Source organism: Bos javanicus, chromosome 20 (assembly GCF_032452875.1).
Source record: "Bos javanicus breed banteng chromosome 20, ARS-OSU_banteng_1.0, whole genome shotgun sequence".
Classification (NCBI taxonomy): Eukaryota; Metazoa; Chordata; class Mammalia; order Artiodactyla; family Bovidae; genus Bos; species Bos javanicus.
In genome coordinates this window covers 24,411,479-24,421,461 of record NC_083887.1, presented here as the reverse complement: position 1 = coordinate 24,421,461, position 9,983 = coordinate 24,411,479, and positions in this window count along the sequence as shown.

Genomic DNA, 9,983 nt, shown 5'->3' with positions numbered 1-9,983 from the left:
TTACCATAGTATGACATGAAGGCAGAATTAAACGGATCAATGGAACAATATGATGTCTAGAAATAGATTTTAATTTTAATGGAAACAAGTAGATGCAAAAGAAGGCCCTCAAATCATTGCAGAAAAGATATCATTATTCATAAATAAATGGGGACAATTTGCTTCTTGTTTAAAAACAAATTTTATATATATATATATATATATATATTTTTTTTTTTTTTGCATTGCAGCACAGGGATATGGGATCTTAGTTCCCTGACAAGCGATCAAATCCATGCCCCCTGCAGCGGAAGCATGAAGTGTTAACCACTGGACCACCAGGGAAGTCCCCAGAAAACAAATTATAATTCCTACAACAAAATAATAAATTCATATATATCAGATTTCTTTACAAAGTGAAGTCACTCAAGTTGTGTCCGACTCTTTGCAACCCCATGGACTGTAGCCTGCCAGGATCCTCCATCCATTGGATTTTCCAGGCAAGAGTACTGGATTGGGTTGCCATTTCCTTCTCCAGGGGATCTTCCTGACCCAGGGATTGAACTGGGGGCTCCCATGTTACAGGCAGACTCCTTAACATCTGAGCCACCAGGGAAGTCCTTTCTTTACAAAACATAAACCATAAACATTTAAGGTGGACATTTACTGGAATTTCTTTTTATAATCTTGAGGAAGGGAATAATTTTGCTTCTTTAGTTTTCTTCTCTTTTAGGATTTTACAAAATACTGTCCACCCCACATTCTTTCTTTAGATTTGTCAAACTTGTGCAAGTACAATCAAATTTTGCTGATTTGGGAACAAAGGTGACTTAGCCTTTAAGCAGAAGTATGGATGCGCGTGTGTGTGCGTGTGTGTGTGTGCGTGCACGCACATGTGGTGGGGAGAGTTGATACTATGCTATGGCCCTCATGAATTGTGTGTGAGGACAAAGTCACTGGGAAAGAATTAGAGTGAGGTTTTTCTGACCCAGGACAGGTTGAGGAGGGGCGGGGTGTGAAAGATCTGTTGGAGCTGTTTGTACAGTGAAGGCAAATCAGCGGGGGACCAGAAACAGCCAGAAGGTGTCCTGTGCATTTTAGAGTAGGCAGATTAGGGACTTTCCCCAGCCCTAACCTGCCTTGGCTGGGAGTTAAAGATGGTTCATTTTGTCCTTACAAAAACATCAGGGCCATGTGATGGGAAGGACAAAAGGATGGCACTGGAAGGATGTGCCTTGCTTTCCACTGCACATCTTACTCTCTTTATAGAAACCAGAGCTGCTTAAGTAGTTCACTCTAAACCACCAGAGTATCTGCTAACGAGCAAGTGGTACAGACAAGATCACAGACTTAGCAGAAGTGGCTATTGGCTGTAAAGAGAGTGATGGCACCCCGGAGGATACTCAGGAAGTATCTCATGTTGGCCCAGCAGCTCAAAGTACCTTGGCGTCCACTTCTTGCCTGGTCTCCTGGGGCTCCCTCCACCCCTGTGGAGACTGCTGGTGTGCCAGCTGTGCCTCGGTCTCTGCGTGGAATGTTCTGTGTTTGTGGGGAATTGCTGCTGGAAGGAAATGTTGGTCCCTGAGTTTGGGAACTTCTTCTGTGTGTAACGAGTGTCTGCCTCCTAATGTACTATTTGCTTTTAAAGTTTCCTTAGAAACCTTGCATATAATACTTAATTCACCCTTGGCTCTGTCCTGACACTTATTGTTTTGTGGAAGTCACAAGGACTGTGCTTTTTAATTGTGGCCTTTTGTTTCTCTCTGCTTTCCCTCAGTCTCCAAAGTGTGACCATTCAAGAGGGCCAAGGCCTCATTTGTCACGCCAAGATTTGTGTCTGTGCTCTTGGCAGGACGTGTTGTTAACCTTTAAGTGCTACATCTCTGGAGAAGAAGGATGTGCTCCAGTGACACACTTGATGTTAGAAATTTTGTTAGCGGTGGTAGAAATAATATCAGCAGGGGACTTCTCTGGTGGTCCAGTAGCTGGCACCCTGAGCTCCCAATGCAGGGGGCCCAGGTTCAACCCCTGGTCAGGGAACTAGATCCCACATGCCGCACTGAGGAGTTGGCACACCATAACTAAACATCCTGCATGCTGCAACCAAGATCCAGTGCAGCCAAATAAATAATTTTTTCTTTTTTTCAGAAAAAAGAAATAACAACAGTATACAAGCCCAGTTCTGTGGCAGGTGTGGGCATCCCTATGCCAAGCCTTGGAGAAGCAGAAGCTATGCCTTTCCCTGCCGCATCACCTGGCCTCCATCATCTAGGCCCTCCATACACACTCCCACTTCTGTTGTTGTCCTGTCCACCTTCTCCCCTCCCCAAACTGCTGCACAACCATTGCCCTCCTCATTCCCAAAGGAGAGAGAGCTTTGGGTCTGAAGGGCAGTGCCCAAGAAACTGCCCCAACCTCTTTTATAGTTCCTGCTTCTTGTATATAACCCAGCCCTGAAGAGACTAGACTTAGTGTGAGTCCCAGAGGACTTAGCTAAAATAAACTTTGATTCCAAAATAATTTGGGTGTTCATAATGGTTAGAGTGCAGAGAGGCCTCAATCATCATCAGTTGTCCTTCATTACTTGTGGCTGAAAACCCCCAGAGTTAAGTGGTATGTTTTTTCTAAATGAAAACTGTTTTCTTTTTTCCTGATTGTCTATATAATATGAAGTCACTGTAAAAACTTCAGAAAATATTGAAAGACGTAAAGAAGAGGGTACCCCCCACCCCCACCCTCAAATGATCTGGTTAAAAATTTTGGGGTCAAAATTTCTAAGCTTTTCCTATGCATGCACATCCATTTATACTTAAAAAAAATGTGACTGTATTATTCATGATGTTTTGTAAACCAAAATGTATTGCCACACAAAACCAATCTAAAACTTAGAGGTATAAAAGAGCAACCATTTATTACAGCTCATGAATTCTTTAGGTGAAGAGTTCAGAGGACAGCGCTGGGATATTTTTCCTCTGCTCCATGAAGTCTAGGACATCAGCTAGGAAAACTCAAATGGCTAGGGGTAACTGGAATATCTGGGGAATGGAAATACCTGGAAGCTTCTTTTTATACTCACAGAGTTAACTCAGTTGTGATTGTCTGTGAGAATACCTGCATGTGACTTCTCTGTGTGGCTTGAGCTTCCTCACGACATGGTAGCCCTCAGGGTAGTTGAAGCTAAAGACTGATCTAATGACTGATGTCTTTATAAGGAGAGAAATTGGAACGAGACACACAGCCACAGAGGGAGCATGCCATGTGAAGATGGAGGCAAATATTGGAGTGATGTATCTATGAGTCAAGGAATATCAAGGATTGCCAGCAGCCACCAGAAACTGGGAAGAGCTGAGGAAGGACCCTCACCTAGAACCTTCAGAGAGCATGTTCCTGCTGATACCTTAGTTTTGGATTTCTGTTCTCTAGAGATGTAAGAGAACATATATCTGTCATTTTAAGCCACCAGAGTTTATAACAAGTACTTTGTTATAGCAGCCCTAGGAACCAAATACAGTTACCCATATTAACATAGATCTGTTGTCATCATTTCATAGGTACACGGTAACCATCAGTTCAGTTCAGTTGCTCAGTCGTGTCCAACTCTTTGTGAACCCGTGAACAGCAGCACTTCAGGCTTCCCTGTCCATCACCAACTCCCGGAGTTTACCCAGACTCATGTCCACTGAGTCAGTGATGCCATCCAACCATCTTATCCTCCGTCGTCCCCTTCTCCTCCTGCCTTCAATCTTTCCCAGCACCAGAGTCTTTTCCAAGGAGTCAGTTCTCATCAGGTGGCCAAAATATTGGAGTTTCAACTTCAACATCAGTCCTTCCAATGAATATTCAGGATTGATTGCCTTTAGCATGGACTGGTTGGATCTCCTTGCAGTCCAAGGGACTCTCAAGAGTCTTCTCCAACACCACGGTTCAAAAGCATCAATTCTTCAGTGCTCAGCTTTCTTTACGGTCCAACTCTCAATCCATACATGACCACTGGAAAAACCATAGCCTTGACTAGACGGACGTTTGTTGGCAAAGTAATGTCTCTGCTTTTGAATATGCTATCTAGGTTGGTCATAACTTTCCTTCAAAGGAATAAGAGTCCTTTTAATTTCATGGCTGCAGGCACCATCTGCAGTGATTTTGGAGTCCCCAGAAATAAAGTCTCTCACTGTTTCCGCTGTTTCCCCATCTATTTGCCATGAAGTGATAGGACCAGATACCATGATCTTAGTTTTCTGAATGTTGAGCTTTAAGCCAACTTTTTCACTCTCCACTTTCACTTTCATCAAGAGGCTCTTTAGTGCCTCTTCACTTTCTGCCATAAGAGTGGTGTCACCTGCATACCTGAGGTTATTGATATTTCACCCGCCAATCTTGAGTTCAGCTTGTGCTTCATCCAGCCCAGCGTTTCTCATGATGTACTCCGCATATAAGTTAAATAAGCAGGGGGACAATATGCAGCCTTGTTGTACTCCTTTCCCTATTTGGAACCAGTCTGTTGGTCAATGTCCAGTTCTAACTGTTACTTCCTGACCTGTATACAGATTTCTCAAGAGACAGGTCAGGTAGTCTTTCAGAATTTTCCACAGTTTGTGGTGATCCACACAGTCAAAGGCTTTGGCATAGTCAATAAAGCAGAAATAGATGTATTTCTGGAACTCTCTTGCTTTTTCGATGATCCACCACATGTTGGCAATTTGATCTCTGGTTCCTCTGACTTTTCTAAAACCAGCTCGAACAACTGGAAGTTCATGGTAAACATACTGTTGAAGCCTGGCTTGGAGAATTTTGAGCATTACCAGCTTGTGAAATGAGTGCAATTGTGTGGTAGTTTGAGCATTCTTTGACATTGCCCTTCTTTGGGACTGGAATGAAAACTGACCTTTTCCAGTCCTGTGACCACTGCTGAGTTTTCCAAATTTGCTGGCATATTGAGTGCAGCACTTTCACAGCATCATCTTTTAGGATTTGAAATAGCTCAACTGGAATTCCATCACCTCCACTAGCTTTGTTCATAGTGATGCTTCCTAAGGCCCACTTGACTTCACATTCCAGGATGTCTGGCTCTAGGTGAGTGATCACACCATCGTGATTATCTGGGTCGTGAATATCTTTTTTGTATAGTTCTTCTGTGTATTCTTGCCACCTCTTTTTAATATCTTCTGCTTCTGTTCAGATATCAGATCAGATATGTCACTACAGTTGTGTCGGACTCTGTGCGACCCCATAGACGGCAGCCCACAAGGCTCCCCCATCCCTGGGATTCTCCAGGCAAGAATACTGGAGTGGGTTGCCATTTCGTTTCTCCAATGCATGACAGTGAAAAGTGAAAGTGAAGCCGCTCAGTCGTGTCTGACTCTAGCGACCCCATGGACTGCAGCCTACCAGGCTCCTCCATCCATGGGGTTTTCTAGGCAAAAGTACTGGAGTGGGGTGCCATTGCCTTCTCCACTGCTTCTGTTAGGTCCATACCATTTCTATCCTTTATCAAGCCCATCTTTGCATGAAATGTTCCTTTGGTATCTCTAATTTTCTTGAAGAGATCTCTAGTCTTTCCCATTCTATTACTTTCCTCTATTTCTTTGTATTGATCACTGAGGAAGGCTTTCTTATATCTCCTTGCTATTCTTTGGAACTCTGCATTCAAATGGGTAAATTTTTGCTTTTCTCCTTTGCTTTTCACTTCTCTTCTTTTTTCAGCTATTTGTAAGGCCTCCTCAGACAGCCATTTTGCTTTTTGCATTTCTTTTTCTTGGGGATGGTCTTGATCCCTGTCTCCTGTACAATGTCATGAACCTCCGTCCATAGTTCATCAGGCACTCTATCAGATCTAACCCCTGAGAAATCCCTTGAGAAATAGATTCAAGGGATTAGATCTGACGGTAACCATAGAATGCTTCAGTTCAGTTCAGTTCAGTTGCTCAGTCACGTCTGACTCTTCGCAACACCATGAATCGCAGCATGCCAGGCCTTCCTGTCCATCACCAACTCCAGGAGTTCACTCAGACTCACGTCCATCGAGTCAGTGATGCCATCCAGCCATCTCATCCTCTGTTGTCCCCTTCTCCTCCTGCCCCAACCCCTCCCAGCATCAGAATCTTTTCCAATAAGTCAGCTCTTCGCATGAGGTGGCCAAAGTATTGGAGTTTCAGCTTTAGCATCATTCCTTCCAAAGAAATCCCAGAGCTGATCTCCTTCAGAATGGACTGGTTGGATCTCCTTGCAGTCCAAGGGACTCTCAAGAGTCTTCTCCAACACCACAGTTCAAAAGCATCAATTCTTCGGCTCTCAGTTTTCTTCACAGTCCAACTCTCACATCCATACATGACCACTGGAAAAACCATAGCCTTGACTAGACGAACCTTTGTTGGCAAAGTAATGTCTCTGCTTTTGAATATGCTATCTAGGTTGGTCATAACTTTCCTTCCAAGGAGTAAGCGTCTTTTAATTTCATGGCTGCAGTCACCATCTGCAGTGATTTTGGATCCCAAAAAATAAAGTCTGACACTGTTTCCACTGTTTCCCCATCTATTTCCCATGAAGTGATGGGACCGGATACCATAATCTTTGTCTTCTGAATGTTGAGCTTTAAGCCAACTTTTTCACTCTCCACTTTCATTTTCATCAAGAGGCTTTTTAGTTCCTCTTCACTTTCTGCCATAAGGGTGGTGTCATCTGCATATCTGAGGTTATTGATATTTCTCCTGGCAATCTTGATTCCAGCTTGTGCTTCTTCCAGCCCAGCATTTCTCATGATGTACTCTGCATAGAAGTTAAATAAGCAGGGTGACAATATACAGCCTTGATGTACTCCTTTTCCTATTTATCATCACTTATTTAATCAATCTTAAATAGGTCTAAGAAATATAGTTCAATAATTAGCATGATATTATCTTCTATACAATAAAGTGGGTGACTCATAACCTCTCTCACAGACTTCATTTCTTTCCTCCACAGGGCCTAGCTTTCATTAAATATCAATTAACTTATAAACACCAACAAGAGAGTACCAGGAAATACAAAGTTGGATCACCTACCCGCATTATATTAAAGGATGCCCAGTGTTAAGGATATTAAAGTTTTCAAGACAGTCCTGTCCCTTCTGGAAACCTTCTTGGTTAGGTGACTGGAGGGACAGGTAAAAACTTCAACCTAACTGAGCACTCCTATAAAACATCAAATATTTTAAAATGAAAGTGATTATAGTACAAAAAGGTTAAATCCCATTGCTCTTACTGATGTGATACTTCCAGTTCCCCAGCCACAAAAGCAGTTTTAAACATCTAAGCCTCTTTGCCAAGCGTTAAGAAATGACTCAGAAATGTAATCCTGGCAGACGACTACGGAAACGTACCCCGCGCATTCTAGACCTTTCCTGCCGCTTCTTTATGGCTCCTGGGTTGGATGAGGCCTCCTGCGTTTTCCTTCTCAAGTTCAGTTCTCTGTTTGTTTCTTGGCTCATTTGTGACTTCCTCTACACAGAAGGGCGGGCATGGGGCAAACCTGGAGAGGAGCCACGGTGCCCCTCCCGGTCTCTGACGGTGCCAAGTCAGAGCAGCAGGCTAAGTGCTTAGCTCTGAAAGTTGCGTGGCTGCAAGCCCTTCCAAGCTCCTCTTTTCCTTTCTTCCACAGACCATGAGTCTTCTCCAAAAGTGCCTGTAGAAAAAAATAAAACCTTTTTTTAACTCTAAGATGCTTGGCAGTGCTTTTTGCCATTTTCTCAAAGTCTTTAGCCGCTCTGAACATAATAGTCTGGATGACTAGAGCGCAACAAAAACTGCTCTGAATTCTTGGTTCAGTATGGAAATCCAAAGAAAACTGTGCTGCTCTCATAGGTGCTCATTTCAGGCTAGCTGATTGGAAGAGCTTGAAATCTTCATGTTTTCTGAATATCTGGGAGGTGGTACCCTCAGGAAATGCCCCCACAGAGATGTCCCCATTTCCTTTGGGACAAATGGACATTGTGTCTACTACAGGACTTCCCTGTAGCTCAGATGGTAAAGAATCTGCCTACGATGCAGGAGACCTGGGTTCATTCCCTGGCTCGGGAAGATCCTCTGGAGAAGGGAATGGCAACCCACTCCAGTATTCTAGCCTGGAAAATCCCAAGGACAGAGGACTCTGGCAGGCTACAGTCCATGGGGTCCCAAAGAGTTGGACACGACTGAGCAACTAACACACGCACACGTATCTGAGTCACCTTGCTGTACAGCAGACATTAACGCAGTAAATCAACTATATTTCACTAAATTTTTTTAAAAAATTAATAAAAAGTAAAAGTCAAGAAAACAAAAAACAAACAAACAAAACAAAGAATGCTTGCTGGCACTGTGATTGCTGCAGAAAGTGCCCCTAGCCAGGCTCCCTGGGTTTTTAAAGTTGTGGTCACTAGTGGAGATGGACAGTTAGTGGCCCAAGTCCTGCAGGGTCAGGTGGCTTTCTTCCTCTACTGGTTGCAAAAGCAGGATGGAGCAGTTTAGGCAGCTTATGTGTTGTGGGGGAGGGGGAGACTGAGGGCACTGCACATTTGCCAGTTCTATCCACCCCACCCGCCCCACAAATGACAGCTGAGTGCTTGTTGGTCTCCTACTGTGCACCACACTCTAGGATTTTCCAGAAAACTAACCTGGCTGGAGGGAAGTCTCTGAATGCCTCCTCAAGATCTAGTTTTCTTCCTTTGCTAATAGAACCCTAATTGTGTGTGTGTGTGTCGAGGGTGAATAGAGAAAAACACCAACCTGTTCAGCGCTAGGTGGTTGATTTATTCATGAGGCCAGCTTCCTCATCCCATAGAGGTGGCTGTGTAACTGTTGAGAAGAATCTTGACCTTAAGGATAACAGGCTACAGTTTTTAAAGCTGGTCACAACAATACTTTCAGCCCTATCTGCTCCAGCACCTTGCCATCCCCAGCTCCTCCAGCTTTGTCACTGCTGGATGAACTGAATGTGGTGGAAGTGCTCCTGAGTGACTTCTGGAGCAGGGTCATGAAAGGTGCGGCTGCCTCCTGGCTCTGGCTCTCTTGGGACACATGCCTTTGGAGTCCTGAGGTGTCCTGTGAAGAATCCAACTACCCTGCAGCCACCGTGCTGGAAGGAAAGACAGGGATGCCCAGTGAACCCGGCTGTCTGAGTCTTCCTAGTCCTGATCCCGAACATCTGAGAGGACCAACCTTAGGATGATTCTAGCCACACACCCCGATGCTTCGAGTCAGTCAATTGAAGCAGTAGATGGGGTGCAGCAGAGATAAGCCAGCTCCCCATGTGTACAGTCCTGACCCATGGAATCCATAAGCATAATGAGTGGTTGGTCCATACCACTAAGTTTAGTGGGGATATATTATGTTACCATAGTGACTGGAGCACAAGGCAACTATGGGATGCAGATATTCCTGAGGCTTGGAGTCCTTGGGACCCCTTTCAGCAGAGTGGCCAGTGGGAATGAAGCCCTTTGAGAGTTTCATGATTCCCCATCTGAACTAGATAGTTGGGTTCGATCACAGTAGACCTCAGCCCCCTGGGGTCATCAGCCTTTACCCTGATGGTATCAGTGAGCACCAAGAACAGAATAGTTTGCTGATGCCTTTTGGCTCCTTCAGCTCCATCCTCCCCTTCTGATCTGCCTGACCTCATGTAATTCATCAGAGTAGAAGTGTGAACCTCAAACATGGCTGAACAATGCAAGGATCATTCCCCTTCCTCCTAATGGGGCCACAGCAGCCCTGGGTCCTGGTGTTTATTTGGTGGGGAACAAGGAGCTATGTTGTTTTAAGTGAAGATTTGATTCTGAGCTTGAGTTTAAACCTCAGTCCTCTAACTCCATCAGATCTTGGCCACGACACCTCAGCAAGTCATTCATCTTCTTAGAAAGCATTTTTCATCTGTAAGAAGAGAGATGAGAAAACCAGCTCAGGGGATACAGAGCAGCATCATAGATCTAGGACTTTGCTTTTGGTAGGGCCTCATTTTTATGGAGAAGAAAATTGGAGCCCAGAGAGATTAAGCAA